General features: G+C 47.7%; 1 long non-coding RNA gene across 1 annotated transcript; it reads left to right on the top strand.

Moving 5' to 3' along the window:
- Positions 1 to 14399: 14399 nt before the first annotated feature.
- On the top strand, positions 14400 to 20042 carry LOC149854041 (uncharacterized). Its single transcript, XR_016438986.1, has 3 exons — positions 14400 to 14524; positions 18721 to 18798; positions 19907 to 20042. It is a non-coding gene; the product is annotated as an uncharacterized LOC149854041 (long non-coding RNA).
- Positions 20043 to 20284: the final 242 nt, after the last annotated feature.

Raw genomic sequence — 20284 nt, 5'->3', positions numbered from 1 at the left:
AAACAAGCAAACAAAAGCTGAATGCACAGTATCAAAATGCATTCAAAGGCTACAAAAGGTAGGTGCAGTCTGTGACACAGTGGAAGAATTCAAAGGAAATATACCTAAGTGCTATAACTAAAAAATTGTGCAAGACAAGTCAGCACAAGCTATGTCAGGCAGCATTTTGTAGCAGAGTTATTTACTCCACTGCAATGCATGTGTAAATGGTGACCAGGGCTAGATGGAGCATGAGGGTGCTATAGTGTGAGGGCTGCCTGCCAGCTAGCTCTGCACTGTAGCACCCTTGTGCTCCAGCCAGCCCCTCCTCAGCACAACGAGCTGGGGCGGAGCAGCTCCAGGTTGGCAATCTGACCCAGGCTTCCTGCCAGCTGGGGCTGGGCTGCCTCAGCTCCACATACTGTGGTCCTGGGCACTTGTATAACCACTGCATCCAGGAGCAATAAACTGGCACAAACTGTGTCAGATTTTATTCAGGCACACTTATTTCATGTGTAGGTGCGCCCACTCTGAATGATGCAGACCCAAGGCGAGTATAGCGAAAGTTAAGCTGCTTGCAGTGCCACTTTGTCCCACACTCCTTCTGGGTCACTGCTGATGTCCTGGGTTTTTTTCACCCTTTACACTTTGCACTGAGCAGAGACCTTGCCTTACATCACTTTATGGGTTGTTCCTTCTGCCTTCTCATTTCTCTCTGAGTGTAAATGAAGTCATTGCAGGGTGGGGACTGTTTCATTGTAGTTCACCAGCTGTTGCAATGCCTTTTCTTTGGACACCTTAATCTCTGACAGTGCTTCCTATCTATTCCTTGCAATGAAGTTGAATCTTCCTAACATCCTTTGCAATGAAAACCAATGCAAAGGAAGATGAATGAAAAGGAAGTCTTCTTACTAAAAGCCTATCATGCAAAGCAGGTTTATCTGTCTTAGTGAGGGAGAGAAAGCTGTTTCCTAACCGGAATCATAGAAATGAATGCAGATGAAATATAACAATTTAATTAATTCAACCATCTCCTGAACTTAAGGAGCGTGTGCACACACACACGCACATAAGGCAGGGTAGATTTTATATACTAGCTAAAGCAAAGATATATAGCATAAGCTTTCATAAGCAGAGGGCTTACTTCATCAGATGCTGTGAAAGGATTGCAGGAAGCAGAGTTGCTAAATAGTATGGATTGGAGCAGTTTGCTTCAATTTGGGACAGCTGGTAGTGTACCCAAGGGACTTTCCACCAGTTAAGAATAGCTGGAGCTTGTTACCTTTAGGGCCACATGCCTCTTACCCGCAGCATGAGGCTTTCCTAGGGTTAGAAGTTCCCTGTGATGGAGGTTACCTTTGTGCCCTATGAGGTCTCCATTCCCAGATGGCAAGATCTGGCTGGTTTCTGACCCTTTCTGTAGACCTTTATTTTCTTAGCAAAGATGTTGTTACTTTGCTAACAGAATGGTGGCTGCTGCCACCACAGAGGTTTAAATACTGATGCAGCATAGATTAGCCTGCATGGTGCAGGCCATGAAAGTCAATCAGTTGACTTCACTGGACTGTTTATTGGATGCTGCATTACCCAGGCTGGTCTGGGACAATCCTGGATCAGCCTAGTCAGGCATAGATATGAATAATCATGGAAGATGATCATCCTTGACTGTGAGAGATTGCTACTGAAGTTGATGATGACCAAGGCAGGTTTTGAGTCCAGAGCTGGAAGGGAAGGGAGCATTAATTTTACAAAGCAGAGAGCCTTTGATAACAGAAGAAAAGATGTAGCTAGGAAAATCAAGTTTAAAACTCACCCCACAAAACCTCAGGGTATTGGTGTTTGGGCACAATGCACAGGAATGTCTTGCAGCATGAACATCTCTGTGTAAGGAACAGAGAAAGAAAGCTGACAAATCTTTCAAATGGGTTACTCTTGGATGAATCAGCAATAAGGGAAAATAAATCTGTATCATTTATGGCACAGAGAAGAAAGGAAATACTTGATATTAAATGCTGCTGGGGCTGTATTATATGTTCAGCATTGCAGTATCTTGGAGAAGATATGGACAGCAGGTCAGTCACTAGAGGCACAACTGGCTTCTGGGAGAAGCATCTCTGGAATAGCAAGGGATGCTGCATCAAGGAATATGTGCAGAGATGGGGAAAGAAGAATGGTTGAAGGACTAGAATGGGGTGTGCTGGCTGTCCAGTATAACACCATGTAACTTTTCTACAGATAAGTTCATCAGTACATCTCAAAGCAGTTATAAACATGGTCAGCAGCATTCTTCCTCTTTTACATATGTGGAAACGGAGGCACAGGGAGGCAAAAGTTTAAATTCACAATGAAATCAACTGATGGGAGTTAGGCACTTAGCAAAATCATTTTAAGGGAATTAGGCACTAAATACCTCTGGTCCCGTGTGACTTGCTTGTGGTCAGTCAGCAGGACAGAACGGGGACTAGAACCCATGCTGCCAATGACCCAGTCTCCCAAGCTGTCTGCTAGAACAGTGGGGGCAACCTTTTTTGGAATGCATACTGCAAATTAGCCCTGTGCACTACACCAATCCCTTTCCCCTGCCCAATCTGCTCTGCTTTCTGTTCCTAGACATGTGCTTTCTGCCCAAGCTGCTACTTTGTTTTCTGCTCCCTCTCTGATTCTGTCACATGCCATACACAGAGGCTGCCCATACCACTTGCAGCAAACTGTTACAAAAAGGTGCCACACTAGAATGCACTGTGTCTAATGTACAGATTCACAACTTGAAAGATGGCAGTTGAGTTCTTTGGGGTGCAAGAGTTTCTGGGAGAAGGTGGTGTGGTAAGTTTGGAAGAGCAAAGTTGGGGTGGTTTCTGTGGCAGGAGAACAGTGACTGCAGAAGCTCAGGAGTGCAGGGCAATAACTGTGCTGAAGGGGCGTAGAGCTAAGCTATAAATTGCAGTGGGTGGAAAGTTCTGAGCGTGGTGAGATGCCATAGCTGTGTGAGGCTGAGCACTGGCAGAATAAGGGGTGTTGCAGGTCAGGGCTGCCGTGCATTAGCAGGGCTGTGTGGGAGGCGAGTGAATTGCATTATGCCTGACTTTCTCTCCCTAGTGCCATTAGTCCCTGACATTCATGAGAACCAAACATTACATTAAAAATAAAAGGCTTTTTCATTAATTTTTCCTACTGGAAGTCAGTGCCAAGACTAGACCTCATTGGGCTGTCATATCACAGACATATTGACACTAGGCTGCAGCTCATAAACACACTCCATTGTCCATCATACCAAGGAGAAGCAGGGGCTAAGAGAGATGGTAATGGGGGTGCCGCATCAATCTCAGACATAAGGCAGGCAGGTTGCACATTCTGGCTTGTGCATAGACAGTGGAATTTCTATTAAGGTAGATCCTGAGAGCAGCCTGAGTAACTTGTATTCTCTACTTTGCTGATGGGGAAAGGTGGCTCAAGTCAAAATGAAGTCAAAAAGGGAGAAGTGGGGAAAACACATTTGCTTCCCACACCTCTGTTGTGATATGACAAATGGCCTGTGGTATGGTTGTGTTACTCAGATGTCAGCATGCCTCAGGTTCTATGACCTTAGCCCCACAGGAGAGGGGTTCTTAGAGTTCTCTGTGTCTGTACGTATGTAAAGGATAACCTGGGAAGAGACAAGAAGATGGTACTCAGGATTAGGCAGAAGTGTTAGAAGCTTTCTGAAATCAGTAAAAGTAGTCCTTGTAACTGCAGGTAGTTCACAGAGCTCAGCAGTGGCTCTTGCACATGGTGGGGATATGCATGGCTTGGGGGTTCAGTGCATGGAGCCTTTTGCCTGCTTGTTATTGCTTTGAACAGAAGCTCTGACAATAGTGATCAACCTGACGAAGCCCTTAAAAAGTGAGCGTGGTTGAGTGTAGGGTTTTTGGGTGCATATACACATGCAGAGAGGCTTCTCCCATGTGTTGTAATTATGGTGTGTTGGAGCAGACTCGATTAATCGAGTCTGCAGAAGGCTGGTAGTTACCTCACTCCAGCAGACTCCAGTCTTGTGTATCAGCATACCTGCTCTGAAAAATGGTGGTGGGGATGCTTTATCTAAAGTGACCTAGGTTCCATGCCCACCTGGCTGGCTGGGTGATACTCCATGTGGCAGAAAGCCACCTTGGTTTCTCCCCAAAATCTCTGCCCTGTGACTATGTGATTAGATGGGCCAGCACGGAGGATTCACACCTCAGCCTGTCTCTTCAGGTAACCTGAGCTGGCTGCATTCCTGAGGGAGGGGGGAAACCTGCTCCCTCTGCCTATGTGACTTGCATCAATTACCTGGGGGGGGGTTTCTACCTGGGGAGCTGGAATCTGCCTGGTAACAGGTGATGCATTTCAAATTGGTTGGCTGACAGCCAACTGGGGCTGACCTCCACTGCACCAGGTGAATGAGGTCACGGGGGCCATATAGGTTGGGGGGGGAGGAGGCCCTCTCCCTCCTCTTCAGACATGAGGTGAAGCAGCAGCAAAGCAGGGGAGACAGAGAAGCCTTACCATCTGATCCTAGCTCTCTCTCTCACCCCAAGACTCCAGAGGGGAAACTGGAGAACTCTGGAAGATGCTTGTGAGTAAGCTACTCAATCGGATGAGATATTTAGCTGCAGTAACACAGATGCGTGATCAGAAGGCTACCTCAGCCACACTGTTTGCTCTTTAGGATTTCTAAGATATTGCTCAACCCTGTACCCTAATTTACCCTACCCCTTGTAATCAGTAAAGTTCTCCTTTTTGACTGGTGTGGGAGACTTATTGAGGGGTGGGTCAGAATTATGCCTAAGAGACCCCTTTGGTCTGCGGACTAAGGGAGACTTTACTTTTTGCCCCCTTGACTTGGGGAAGTGCCCCAAGTGCCTGTACTGGGTCAAGTACCCGTCGGACTATTAGGCCTGTGTTTCCCTGAAGACACAGGCCCGAGACAGTCCCTTCTCAGGGTGGTGGCGGAGACGTTACCCCCAGACTAGCGAGTGTGCTCCGGGAGAGGGGTCGGCCAAGCATAAGGCGCCCCTAGGGAGGCATTTGGAGCCTGGAAGGTGGGTGGGCGCAGGGAGGTGGGCGGCTCAATGCAGGAGCGCCCCCTACTGGCCCGCCACACTACAGATGGAAAAACTGAGGCATGGAAAGTGAGGACAATGGCACTGACCTCCTTCATAAAGTGCTTGGTGGTCTGCTGCTGAAAAACCCTTTGCTATTATTGTTCATCTGAGACACTTGGCCCTGTAGAGCATGGGCTATATAGGAAGCTGATAATATGGTAATCACAATGAAACCCCCAAGGTAACATTAGCTTAAGGGTCAAGTGTTTTATGTGTCTGTCTTGGGAGACCTTAAAAGGAATATGATTTTTCAGAGGTCTTTGAAGGTTGAAGTGCCAAAAATCACAGGTCACTTTGAAAAGCTCAATCCATATCCTTCCTGAATGAATCTGTGACTCCTTGCTTCCCTGCCCACACCCCATCACTAGCTCCCCTGCAAGTATTTTCCTTGGTCAACCACACTGAGGTACTTTATACATGTCACCAAATCCATGAGAGCTGAAGACAGGGAAAAAATAGTTTTATAGGGCATGCAGTGAGAGCACAGTGTATTATTTATAATGCTCAGCTGTAAGCAATAAACAGAGGCACCAAATGTAAATTGTGTCACTTCCCCTACTCTCTCCATATAATTTCCCAGTAAATTTACATCACTCACTGTCAGCCTTAATGTGCTTCTATTTGTCTGATCTACAGATTTCTCTATGTGTTTTCTTGATAAAATAATATGTCTGTGGACAGCTGCCCTCTCCCCACCCTACAGTCAAGTAAATTAAATTCATTTAAAGTTTGAAGGGATAATCTTCTATTATGATGCACTGTATCATTATAGGTCACAGGGACGGGCTGTAAAATATGAGCTTGTGCTAGCATACCATTTATAAGTGTGTCTCCACCCAGAACCTAACAATGTATCATAGAGAACTCTACAAAGAATTGGAAAGAACTAACATCCACTTCTGTGCTGCCAGAGACAGAAACTGATCAAGAGCTCATCTAATTGATCTTCAAAAAGTTAATCTGAGGATCCAAATTCTAATTTTTTGGGTTTTTTTTTTTTTAAGGGAGGTGTCTATCACTTCTGGTTGTAAAGATACCCTGTATGGAGTGCACTGGGTAGCTGTTTGTGCAGTGATATTTGTCTGAACTTGAAAACAACCCAAAACAATTACTCTGAGAGATGTGAGCTCTTTCATTCATTTCTATAGTGCATTACTCTGAAACCTGATTTCAGTTGTGCCACTGTGAGAGTATTTCAATGATAATTAAAGAAGTAAGGCTGGACAGGGTTTGGTTTCTGGCTTTGCTACAAATTCCCTGTGTGACTGTGGGCATATCACTTAATGTGTCTGTGCCTTGTTTCCCATCTGCAAAAAGCATGTGTGACTAATGTTTCCTTTCACTTGCACTTTTCAGGGGCTGTCTCTTTCTGTATGGCTATATATTCCTATCACCATAGGATTCTGATCTCGGTTAAAGCCTCGTTTTTTGCTATAATGAGAATGCTTAGACCTGTGTAGAAAATGGAACTTACATGCTGTGGTAAATTCCAACATTCTGAGATTTGATTTGTCACAAAATGGGAAGAAAGTTAAAATCTTTTTTTTTTTTTTTTAACAAAACACAAATTCCAAAAATAATAAGAGAGAAATCCTGGTCAGAAACATCAACATGTCATCATTAAATATTTTATTTCTGTATGTGATATGGCTTGAATCTAATTTAATCTAATATTGGAAATAGAATGAACTTGAGAACACTGGAGTAAAGTGGAATGAGAATGAGGAAATGGAATACATCATGTCAATTTCAGATCAGTTCAAAATGTTTCCACTGAAAAAATTGTCAATATCAGTGTGTTCTTGAAGAATGTTTCCTTTTCAATGAAACAACAGTCCATTGGAAAAGCATTCCAAATGAAAACATTTCAATTAGTTATACAAATGACTCATTATTAAGTGGAAGTGAAGAAGTGGGAAGGCTTTGTGTGTCAAATTTGCTTTACAAAGAACGTTTTTGAAATCTCCCACCAAAAGATCAGTGCTGTCTCTAGGGACCCACATCTCATTCTGATGTTGCGAATGTCTGGAATGTAGATCCAGGGAAGATTTGGGGGACACTCGGCTTCATCTGCCCTCTTCTGAAACCAAAGCTTCTTTGAGGTGGGGGCATTTTGCTGGAGGAAAGACTTCAACATCCAAATATACACTGCACTGGCAAGAGAGCTTGTCCCACATCCTGTGAAGCTAAGCCTGAATTCAGATCAAGTAGTCAAATGGCTACATTGCTTGATGAAAAAGAAATAGACTAGCCCTCCCTAACCTGTTTTTTTTTCAGAGGGAGCTCCATTGAACTGCAAAACATGTCTCATTAGTGATGCAATGTGGCTGATTCTAAGGTTTCCTCACAGCGATAGCAAATGCATAATGGCTTTGTTTCTGTCACATAATGAGAACTGCTCACTCATACTCATCGTACATCATATCTGCAAGGGTTCCTTTGGTGTGTTTGGAACATTGATAGTAGTTTTGTAATTTATGACACTCATGGTGGCTTAATTATGCCGTCAACTCCATCTGTCACTTAACTGATATGAGGAATGATGGGATGCCATTAGCTAGCTAATAGTTGCTGTAAAGTGTATTGTTTTACACCATTAAATAGCAAGAGCATAAACAGTTTTTGCTCCCTGGTATCAATGCTCACTTTCATAGTGATATTTAAAAGGTTGGTCTTGACATCTGTCCTTGTGCTTGCAAGTTTGCTTTAGGAAATAATAAAAAAGCCAAAAAATCCCCAAGCACCCTAATTAGATTTATGAGTGAGATGATTGTCACTGGCTTCTCATACTTCAGCCTTGTGCTGCTCAGACTGTGGAAATTCTGGTGGACTTTGCCTTCTTATGAAGGCAAAAACCAAAACCAGCTTTGTAGGTATTTACCTGGCTTGCACTCATGAGCAACTCATGCCCCCAGAGGCTGGGGGGGGGCATGGCGACTGCCCGCAGGTGGTGGTTGCAGCAGTGAGTAGGGAGCTTCCGCAGGTGGCCACGGCAGTGTTGGTGGCAAGGGGGGGTGGCAAGTGGCAACCACCCACAGGTGCTGCCGGCAGTGTCAGCAGTGGCCAATCACAGGGGATGCACTGCCAATCTCAGGGGGTGCATGTGCATCCATGTGCACCCCCTACGCATCATCAGTGCTTGCACTACCACAGCATCTGAGCACCCTTCCATTTTCAGTGTCTCCTTAGAGAGCCACTGCAAAGAGCTATTTTAGAGAAGGAGAGCTTGAAGCACAGAGAAGCAAAGGGCTACATTCACTGAAGGACATGGGTGCCTCATTATAATATTTTTATCCTGAAAACCCTGCCAAACTGACACTTGACACCAGAGACAGGTAGTTTTCAGAGTTAAAGTTTTCTAAGTGCATCAGCACCTCCATCTTGTGCTGGTCAGCCCAGGGACTCTTGCACCCTGGCTTCTGGTTCAGTACATTAAAACTGAGATTACACATTGCAATTTGCTCTTGTTAGGAGTGCTTAAAACTTGAAAAAGCTTACTAACTAGTGCTAAGTGCCCTTTAGGTGTCTCAAAGTCATGCTACTTCAGGGGAGGATTATCACTGAATGATGTTAACTAGCTAGTGAACTTGAGTATTCCACTGACATAAAATGACCAATTTGGAGTCCTTCAGCATCCCAGAATGCACCATTCCCAGCCTTTCTCACTCTCCTACTCCAAGAACAAACCTTGCATCCTCCTGAACTCTAAGGCACCTGGTGAGTCCCATGAGGGAGCTGCAGGGGGCTGGGAGGCTTCTCAGGGACCCACCTGCTCCTGGCAGCCTTCATTGTATGCCCCTGGCTTTCCCCACTCATGCTCCTCTGAAAAAACTGCAGCCAATCAGCTGCTGTGAAGGAAGACACTGTCCCTTTGAACTTGAAGCAGCAACTCAGAAAATTGCAGGAGAGGAGGTTCTACTGGCTTTGGCCAAGGCTTGAGCCCTGTTCCCTGGGAAGAGGAGAAGGGTTTCAGATGACAAGTGGTTCCAGTTCTCAGGTCAGCAGCCCCAGGTTCACCCTCCTCAGTCCCTGCTTTCAGCTAACTGGGAGGAGCTGTCCCTGGCTTCCCTAGAGAGGGCAGGGAGCTTGGCAGCTGGCTGGAATTGCAGGCTGGTATGCAGCCAGCTAATGGTGTGGGTTACCAGGGGGTCAGGGTACCAAACTCCTCCCCTTGCCCCCACCAGGAGGGAACCCATGGACAGGCTCCTCGGCACCTCCCGCCCCTTGCAGTCCCTGGCCCCAGACCTGTGCCACCCCCCTGCAGGACAGTCCCCCTTACAGCCTACTTTGGCCTCCCTCAGCCTCAAGCCAAAGGAGTGGCTGCAGTGGGCTTGGGTAAGGGGCCCCTCAGGGCCCAGCCCTCTCCCACTATCTACAATTTATTGAAACAAATGACCATCTGGAGTCTTTATTTTTTTATTTCTTTTATTTAACTTCAATCAAATACAATGCTTTTAAATAACTACATTTGATATAGCGCCCCCTCCAGTGTTTTTCTACCTCCTGGCATGCTGCTTCATGTTGATGGATCTCCAGGCACACTACTCCCCTTCCCACCCAGAGCAGGGAGGGAGCAGTTGTTGGGGCTGACTTACCCCTACTCCCCAGATCTCTAATGGCAAGTTGGAGCAGTGCACATTAGAGAGGATATTAACCCTTAATGTACCACTGATTATTAGTTAGTGATCATCTTAACACCAGCTAATATTCCTTACAATTAGCACTTTTCATAGATTTCATAGACATCAGGGCTAGAAGGGACCTCGGGAGATCATCGAGTGCAGCCCCCTGGCCAAAGGGCAGGAAGTCAGCTGGGGTCATAGGATCCCAGCAAGATAAGCATCCAATTTACTCTTGAAGGTGTTCAATGTAGGTGCTTGAACCACCTCCGCTGGCAGACTGTTCCAGACCTTTGGGGCTTGGACAGTAAAGAAATTCTTCCTTATGTCCAGCCTGAAACGGTCTCGCAGTAGTTTATGACTGTTTGACCTCGTAATCCCTTGGGGCGCTCTGGTGAACAAATGTTCCCCCAGATCCTGGTGGTCACCCCTGATAAACTTATAGGTGGCCATCAGATCACCCCTGAGCCTGCGCTTTTCCAGCCTAAAGAGTCCCATGGCTCTCAGCCTGTCACCGTAAGATCTGTTTTCCTGACCTCTGATCATGCGCGTGGCTCTTCTCTGGACTCTCTCAAGCTTCTCCACATCCTTTTTGAATGGTGGAGCCCAAAACTGGACGCAGTACTCCAGCTGCGGCCTCACCAAGGCCGAGTACAAGGGGAGAATGACGTCCCGGGATTTGCTCAAGAAGCATCTATGGATGCAAGCCAGCGTTTTGGTCGCTTTACTAGACGCAGCATCGCATTGCAGGCTCATGTTCATCTCGTGGTCAATAATGACCCCCAAGTCTCTTTCTTCCGTAGTGCTTACCAAAGTAGCACTGCCGAGCCTATAAGGGTGCTGCAGGTTTTTCCTCCCAAGGTGGAGAACCTTGCATTTTTCGGTGTTAAACACCATGAGGTTCTCGTCTGCCCATTTGCTGAGCTTGTCCAGGTCAGTCTGGATCACTCGCCTGTCCTCTGGCGTGAATGCTTTGCCCCCAAAGTTTGGTGTCATCGGCAAACTTGGCCAGTCCGCTCCTGACTCCAATGTCCACATCATTAATGAAGATGTTGAACAGGATGGGTCCCAGGACAGAGCCTTGAGGGACCCACTGGTCACAGGGCACCACGATGAGTGACTGCCATCAATCACGACCCTCTGAGTCCGACCACGGAGCCAATTTCCCAGCCAGCGGATCGTGGTGGACCCAAGGCCACAACTGGGCAGTTTGTCCAAGAGGTGATCAAGGGTTACCAGATCAAAAGCTTTTTTGAAGTCAAGATATATGACATCAACCTCTTCTCCCTTGTCCAGGTGATAGGTCACCCGGTCATAGAAGGAAATGGGATTGGTCAAACAAGACCTACCCGCAACAAACCCATGCTGGCTATCCCTTAGAATGTTAGCCTGGGCCAGTCCATCAAGGATGGCCTCCTTAATAAGCTTTTCTAGGATCTTCCCCAGGATAGAAGGCAGCCTAATGGGCCTGTAGTTAGCCGGATCCACTCCCCTCCCTTTTTTGAAGATCGGCACCACATTGGCCTTCTTCCAGTCTTCAGGCACTATACCAGAGCACCAGGAGTTTTCAAAGACCCATGCCAGGGGCTGGGCTATGACCCTCACCAGCTCCTTGAGTACCCTGGGGTGCAGATTGTCAGGGCCGGCTGACTTGAAGGTATCCAGCTTCTCAAGGTGTTCCTTCACGAGGTCAGCATTTATGGAGGGTAGGGGATCCCCATCACCCGGATCTCCCTGCCCCATAGCAGGCATGGGCGTCCCATGGGACTGATGAAAGACTGATGCGAAGTACCTATTTAATAGGTTGGCTTTTCCCTGGGCGTCAGTTGTCAGTTGCCCCATCTGGTTTAGCAGGGGTCCAACATTGCCCTTGCTTTTCCTCTGGCTCCCCACATATCTGAAAAAGGACTTTTTGTTGTCCTTGATGCCTGAAGCTAGTTGGAGTTCAGTTGGAGCCTTGGCTTTCCTGGTTTGCTCCCTGCAGGACCGGACCAGTGCAGAGTAATCCTCCTTGGAGGTGAATCCTGTCCTCCATCCTTTGTAGGCTTTCCTTTTTAGCCACAGGAGGTCTGCTAGGTCCCTGGAGAGCCAGGGGGGCTGCTGTGCCTTCTTGCTGCCTTTCCTCCGTGTTGGGATAGATTTAGCTTGTGCATTGAGGATCGCTTCCTTGAGAAGCAACCACTCTTCTTGAACTCCCATCTCCCTGGGGTCATGGTCCCTGAGGGCCTGACTGACTAGCCTCTTGAGCTTGTCAAAATTGGCTTCTCTGAAGTCAAGGACTTCTGTGTTGCTGACTGACTTGCCAGCTTTATGGTGGATGGTGAAGGTGATCAGCTCGTGGTCGCTGTCACCCAGCTTCCCATCGATCACTAGGTTGCCGATTTTAGGTCGTCCCCCGTAGCCAGTACCAGGTCAAGCAGCGCTTTGCCTCTCGTTGGCCCACAGACTTCTTGAGTCAGGTAGAGGTCATCCACGCATGAGAGAAAGCTTTGCAACCGCTCGGATTTTGCTGAGTGATCTTCCCAGGATATGTCCAGGTAATTGCAGTCACCCATGACAACCAAGGTCCTGGAGCAAGCGGCCTCAGTCAGTTCCCGGGCGGACTCCTGGTCAAGCTCAGGACTTTGAGCTCAGGACTTTGAGTGGGAGGTCTGTAGTAGACTCCCACCATTGTGTCCCCTGTGCTGTATTCCCCACGAATTTTTACCCAGAGGGTCTCTAGCTGTCCATGTCGGTCGCCAACATCAGCTTGCAGGGACATGTAGCTTTCCTTGACATAGAGAGCTACACCCCCGCCCCTTTTGTCAACACGATCCCTCCTGTACAGAGTATAGCCCTCTACCCGTGGTCCAGTCATGGGTGAGTCCCACCAGGTCTCCGTTATCCCAATGACATCATATTTCTTTGCACTGAGCAGGAGGATGAGCTCGTCCTGCTTGTTGCCCAGGCTTCTGGCATTAGTGTACAGGCAGGCAAGTGTGCCCTTGGGGGCTCTTGCCTTGCCCACAGATTGTGCCAGGGCTGGGGCAGGGGTGGTCTCCCTTAAGTGCCTTGGTCCGCTGGCTTTGCAAGGGTCGCTCTGCAGGCCAGCAGTGGCAGTAGTCTCCCCATCCCCCAGCGGGCTTAGTTTAAAGCCCGGTGGAGCAGGTCAGCCAGCCTGGCTGAGAAGAGCCTCCTCCCCAGGGGAGAGAGGTGGAGACCATCTCTTCCCAGCAGCTCGCTGCCTCTCTCGCCAAAGAGCGGGCTGTGGTCATGGAAGCCAAAGCCTTCCCGATGACACCAGCGCTGCAGTCTTTGGTTCACTGCGTGGATCCTCCTCTCCCTCCTCAGCCCATAGCCCGAGACTGGGAGGATGGACGAAAACACCACCTGAGCTCCCAGACCCCTAAGCCCCACTCCCAACTCCCTGTAGTGCCTCATGACCTGGCTGGGGGTGCTCTGAGCCGTGTCATTGCCCACATGAATAAGGAGCATGGGGTAGTGGTCTGTGGGCTGGAGGAGCTGCGGGATCCTCTCCGCAATATCTCGGATGCGGGCCCCCGGGAAGCAGCAGACTTCCCGGGCTAAGGAGTCGGGGCGGCAGATTGCCCCCTCAGTGCCCTGCAGGATGGAGTCTCCTACAACAAACACCTTTCGCTTTGACTTGGGGAGAGCGGGGGCAGTGGCTGTGGTTGAGCCTGGGTTGCCTGCGGGAGCTGGCAACTGAGCAGGCTCTGCCAGGGCTGCAAGAGGTGTGAACCTGTTGCTAAGCTCCGGCGAGGGAGGGGCCTTGGTGCGGCGGGCCTTGGGGCCCTTGACCACCTTGGTCCATGCCCCTGACTGGGCAGAGCGGGAGGTCCCAGAGTCCTCCTTAGTCATGGAGAGAGACAGAGCTCTCCCCTGTGGCTCCCGGGGGAGAAGGGCCTGGCAGTAGGAGTCTATCTCCTGCTTGCAGTCCCTGATGGCATGCAGTCTCTGGACTGTGGCCTGGAGCTCCTCCAGCTGGCGCGCCAGAGACCCCAGTAGGGAGCAGACCCCGCAAGGGTAGGTGGCCATGCTGGCCACTTGCAAACTCAAATGTGTAATCTCACCCTAACTGTGTGAATACAGTTCATAGGTGCTTTATGCTTGTTATGCATTCCATAGAGATTGAGTGTGACAGATGAAAATTATGTCTGTGTGATAAAGGTGTTTGCTGAAGGCTCTATGAAGATTAGACCAAGTGTTTTTCTGTATTTGTTTAGATATTAAGCTGTATTTTGTTGCTAAGAGCCCAATTAAAGTTTAAGATGTAGTAAGGCCTTGTATAAAGTAAGACCTAGTAAATTTAGCAAAGCCTTGAAGTATTAAGGTCCTGTGGCATAGTTAAAATTAACCTTATCAAAGGAATGCAAGGCTTGTACTGCTATTGGTCAGTCTAAGGACAGTTGAAGTAAAAAGAATCTGAGTGATTGTACGTTATCCAGGGGTCCTTCCCAGTACCTCTCGGACAACGCTGATCGGGGATGCCTGACTTTGCTGAACTTTGTGGAAAGAGAGACTTGCTGTACATCAGGCATCAGAGGGGACTGCTGATAAGTTGTCGACGTGAATTGTTTGTCTTGTTACTATGTGTAGTTGTGTTTTTGTTAAGTCAATAAACCTTTCTTACCTTTCTACCCCCGACCATACTTTCATGGCATGAGCAACTACTCCATGCTATGTTCCCAGCTCATATTGGTAAGGATGCTCCTGAGACCTTGGACTCTGCATGCTTGGAGGTCACTGCTGGGGGTCACTCCAGAGCAGCTTCACTGGCACATTTCTGTCTCGGGAGCAGCTGATCAGGTGGGTAAATGGGGCATGCTGTGACTGTCTCTGCTGGGAAAGTCTGAAGATGTGGTGTGAGCGCTGTCAAAATTAGCCTCTGCCCAATGCTGAGCCTGTGCTCCCATTGTGGTTCTAGTCCTAAACACAGAAGATGTATTTACTTGGTAAACTCTCCTTGCCTGGCAGTAGTGTCCTTAAGCATCTCTGCATCTGTGGGTTGGCTAATTGCTCAGTGATGGGGCCATTAGATTGGCCCTGGTACTATGCACATGCAGCTTTTGGTTTAGGAGCCTATCTACCTGGAGCAGTGTGGTATGCTTAAGGGCACTGCTGCCAGGCACAGGAAATTGACTGTCTAGATGTGATCAGAGGGTCTGTAGAAGGGCAGAGACTTCAATCTAGAATTCCAGCAGGCACTCAAGCTAGCTGATAGCACTTTGCTTCCAGGATCCAGGCTGGAATGCAGGCTTCTTCATGCAGCTCAAGCAAAACGCCATCCAGCATGCCTAATCATGAATTATTTGTATTTAAAGGGCATTTGGATGGCTCACCTGCGCTAAGCAAGAAAGAGCCCCTGCCCTAAGCAATCAGAATAGGTAAGACAGACCAAGCCTGGGAGTGGAAGCAGCATCACAGAGGCAGGTGCCCCTTGGCCATACGGTTCTGCTAATGCAAATCCAACCAGAGCTGCAACACACCATGGTACTCTGTCTCTGCCTACCCCACCAATTCTGCAAGTGGATTTCAGACTTCTGGTTCTGCCAATGTACCTTGATCCCGACTTGAAAGATCCACTTGCTTACCACTCTCCCAGAAATCATACCTTGGAATTGCATTATTTCCAGCTTCCAAAGTTAATGCAGACTGTAGGGCAGAGGAAGAACTAAGCACCATGCCCAAAGGCTTAACCCTGCCTTCCTAATTGTCTTATCACACCAATTCCCTTATTCCCCATTTCCAGGATGCAGCAGGCTCTCCCATGAGGGGCCATGCTTAGAACATGCTGCTCCAGGACTTTTGGATGGCTCCCAGCGTTCCATTAAACTGCCCTGAACCCCTTGTGGTGACCTCCCTTCCTAGTATGTGAGGAGTTAATTCACTCTGGCTGTTGGTCCATCTCCTGTTCAGATAAGCAGCAATCAATCAGTGGACTATCTGCAGTAGTCAAATGGTAATAAAATTGGAGAGATTATTTGCTATAGTGTCATTCATAATAAATGTATCCCAAAGTGCTTTGTAGAATTAATTAATAGCTAAAGGAGAGGGAAATTAAGAGCTGAACATGAGGCATAAAAGATAAGTTTTGAAATGAGATGTGTAAGGCTGGGTTGGAATAAATGAGGTGTGGGGTAGAGCAGAGTGTTCCAGGAGACGGGCTGCACTGGAGAGTGCTGTGACACCAGCAAGTGGCAAGAGAAACAGGAGAAGCAGCTGCCCAGATCCTCACCTTGTATAAATCATTACAGAGCTGCTTGCAGCCAGAGGGACTGGCACCCTGGGGGTCCATTAATGTCACTGTAGCTAGGCTGTTTTGCACCGTCTTGGCCATTGACTTCAGTGGAACAATGGTGATTTATATCAGTGGGCGATCTGGTCCAAGGTGCTGAACAAAAGAACCAGACTTTGGCTCTCTGAGCTCTGTCCTCTTGTCCCTGACCCACAGTGTGACTTTGGGCAAGTCATGATCCCTACCTGTGCCTCAGTTTTCCCCCTCTGTAAAAGGCAGACCCAGGTATGTCTTAACAATGTTCTGAAGCTTACTGTATCCATAGTCATAAGGCTTTGTTGTTCCTGAGAGAGAGGTGCTACATTAATCTCAGTTGTTACGGCTTCTGGTTCTTTTTACAGCAGCCACATACTGAGGTCCTGAGTGAAATCTGCCCCATTGTGACAGATGCTAAACAAACAGAGGGCAAGAGAGTCCTAGCCCCAGGGAGCTGACAGTCTCACTAGACAAGACAAAGTGATTTGGCCATGGTCACACGTGCACACAGACACAGAACCCAGGTCTCCCTACTCCGTGGCCTGTGAACAAGAAAACACGTCTCCTGTTTAACATGGCTCCACCTCAGATTTGTGGAACCATCACTGTCCTGAAGTCTGGCTGCTGCATTGACATAAAGCTGACAGCAGAGAGTCAGGCTCAAGAATGTGGCTGGAGACCAGGGCTTTGTGATGCTCAGGTGGGAAGACGGAAGTTGAGGAAGAGAAATAGTTTCCGTATTTTTCTGTATTGGATGCTATTCAGCCCTGGGTGGAGAAGCCAGGCAGGCACTACTTTAATTCTTCTGAAATAAGGAGGAAGAGCTGGAGCAAGAAGGAGAAGTGTGTGCATGGGGTGAAATCCACTGTTAGTAGGACAGAAGTGGTGCCAAGATCCCAGGAACTCAGGGTGACCTTCATCTCAGCTACATCTATGGGCACAGAGCAGACCCTTTCCTCTGCAGCGGGGTGTGCAGCATTGGCTGAGAACACCATAAGGCAAGGAAAACTCTGACAGGCAGCCAAGAGTACGGACATTAATACTTTATATCTCATTCACATTTGTTAAATTGATGCACAATAAAACAAAATGTCAATTTTCTTTTTAAATGTCTTTTATGGCAGATTTGATATGGTTTGACAGATTGACAGCCCTGGAGACTGATGACTTCCATTTATTCTGCTGTCTTATGCAGGCAGCAGGCATGAAAGATTCCCCAGGCAGTATCATCCCTGATCTGGAAGGACCACCCAGAAGGGAGAGCAGGCCATCACTGTGCTCTGTCAGTCTCAGAAATCTCTCCATTAAAACTGTTACATGGTTTTCCTTTAAGTTTGCTGTCTGCTGTTGGACTGAAGTCACCAAGGAATCCTTATAGCTTTTTGCATCTACATGGTAGCTTACAGTGCAGGGGGACCTGGAATCTGGATAGATCAACCCATGCAGAGCTCCAAGTTACCATGGTTAGACAACTCCTTCTACACAGCCTAGTTTAGAACAAGCTTGGGTCTCTGCATTGCATCATTGTCTGCACCCTTGGAGTTCTGTGTTGGGTCCAACTACAGGATTAAAACTGTCCTCCCACTTAGGCTACAAACCAAAAAGCCTGGTGGTTGGGACCATGTGGCAATAGGAAACAGTACAGTGGATATATGCTGAGCAGTGCAAAGTAAAAGGAAATCTCAGAGCAGAACAAAGGTACCAAATATGCCTGGTAATAAGCAGCCTCTTCTTCGTTGGACTTTGTTCTTTTCTACAATGTTGCTGGCATAGAACTGAGTAGAAATGTGCCACTGAGTGCAAACTTCATTAGTATTGCTGTGGGAGTCAGGGCTGGTGGAGGGTGAAGGATTTGCATCACCCTAACAAGAAGTCCAGTGACTGGGACCACCTGTAGGTAGGCTAGGTCAGAGGCTCTAGGTCAGAGGCTCTCAACCTTTCCTGTACTGATACTGTCATAGACCTCAGTGCTGTCTGGGGCCTGCCTTCTGCTCTACCTAGTGGCAGCATGGGAAAGGCAAGGTGGCTGTGAACTCCTGACACCTGTTTGTAGCATCTGACCAACATTGCTTTTATGTGGCACTTCACATCACTAGCTTTCCAACTTGGCCATTGACTTCAGTCAATGATCTACAAAGAAGGTTGGAATTATCATGCCCATTTTACTGATCAGGAAACTGAGGCAAACAGAGAGAGGAGGTGTCTTGCTTAACCTCACCCAGCCAGTCAGTGGCAGAACTGGGAATAGAAGCCACTGCATTTGTGACCTCTCAAATGTTTATGAGTCTCAGAACTTCTGCTGTAGTTTAAATAGAGGTCTGGCATAGTGCAGGCCCACACTGCACTGCTCCCTGCCTATCTGTCTCATCTTGACCAGACAGCATCATCAAGGCAGCAGTGGGAACCCTCTTTTCTCTTGTCTCTGCTGATGACTCTGGCTGCTGGCAACCAAGATAGCATTAGCTTTCAGGGCAGAATTATTCAGTCTTCAGTGTTGTAACTGTTGGCTCAGGATTTAGGACTCAGATGCCTTATTGTGGTGGGGCGACCCACGCTGAGACTGACCATGACCTTTCCATTCAATAATAGACACATTTATTGATACACAGTGATAAAAGAAAAAAAATAATACAACCAATCAAACAATTCTATATAACAAATCCTAGGGCTGTCACCAGAGTCAGAGTACATCTGGCCAGGATGTAATTTTTACTCTGAGGCTTTCTCTTAGGTGTCAAACATCATGATGTCAGCAGTCTGGACGTGGGATGCTGAGCCCCCTGCCACTCCAATGGGATGGATGAGACAGGTTGGTGCTGTGCCCTCTGTCCATGGTGGATGGGGTTGGTAACCCCTCATGGGGAGGAGGAGGGGGAGGAGGGACCCTTTGTTACTCTCAAGTATCTGCTTTTGTATTCTCCTTCCCTCCTGATGACTCCAGATCTGTGCTTGTCACTGGTTGGTGTCTCTCTGGGGTCATCATATTGTCCACGTGGCCCATCACATGCACAACCTTCCCAAACATGCAGAACCTTTCCAAAACAGGAATTTCAGGCCATCCTCTTTGGCCTTCCAAGCTGGTGCCACCGTATCTTATGTTATGGAACAGTATGGTACATGCCCCCAGTTTACAGTGTGCATGTCCATTGGCCTTGTTGTCTTAGACAGTCTGTCTGTTTTGAAGGCTGTGTGAAACTCTGTATGCAACACCCACGCTTTTTAAAAATCAGTTAACCTCTGCTGCCCATCCCAAGCCATTCTAATACATACATATCTATATCTATAGGCCAATTCCCAAAAAGAAAACCTCTAAATACCATTTCTAAGCCAACAGTAGCCAGTGGGGAAACTCCCCTTTATCTTCAGCAGGGACAGAGTCAGCTCTAGAGATTCCCCTTGCCCTACCTGTGTTTCCCTCTGACCTGTGCCATGTCACGGCACCCATGGTCTGTAGGTTCTGCCTTTCCCCCTCACTGCTGCATCCTTTCAAACCCTTTTTTCAATTCCTTTCCCTCTGGATGTATTATTTAGAAAGGATATCCAGGCAAACCATAGCTGAATCATTAGAAATAACCCTGTGTGTTCTGCTGACAAGGTTCTCCTGTTACAGGTATTTGCCATGAGATGGTCATGACAGGGGTGGAGAACAGACATTTCATTTGTGCTGACAGGATGGCTATTAGCACAACAAAGACAATATTTTTCAGAACTCAGTAGGTATCCTGAGAGCTGCAGAAATGGCTAGCATAGCCACAACATTGTGGACCCTTTCTTTTTTTTCTTTACTTTCTCTTGTTTTCCCCCTTTTTCCTTTCATTCAGTTTTCTAGATTCATAGAACCAGCTGCACAGAGTGTCTGAAATAATCTGAGGAAAAATATTCTTCCAAACCTCAGTGAATTTTTTTTCCTTTTGGAGGATACAAAAAGAAAGACTTGGAGTGAGGGAGCAGCAGCCAGAAGGAAGAAATGTACCATGTGGCACAAACAATCCACAACTGATGTGAAGGAGAAGACCACATTCCCAAAGACCTGCCAAGAGGAAAGAACAAGGCCCAAAGAACCTGCAGAGAAATGCCAGTTTCTCAACCGTATCAAAAGCTGTCCTGGAAGGCAAGAGAAAATGATGGCAGAGCCCTTGCTAGTGTCTCCCATGTCTACTTAGGAGAGCGCCTGCTAGGGATCGGTCAGACATTGCATAGGCATGGAGTTCCCAGTGGGCAGGGACACAGAGTATGTGATGAGCAGGGGGAAGAAGGATGGAATGGAGCACTAGAACACCCTGGTCCTCGGTTCC

This window comes from Crocodylus siamensis, chromosome 13 (assembly GCF_052110815.1).
Source record: "Crocodylus siamensis isolate JL-2025a chromosome 13, ASM5211081v1, whole genome shotgun sequence".
NCBI classification, from domain to species: domain Eukaryota; kingdom Metazoa; phylum Chordata; order Crocodylia; family Crocodylidae; genus Crocodylus; species Crocodylus siamensis.
Note: the sequence above shows the minus strand (reverse complement) of the source record. Positions and strands in the feature narration are given on the sequence as shown.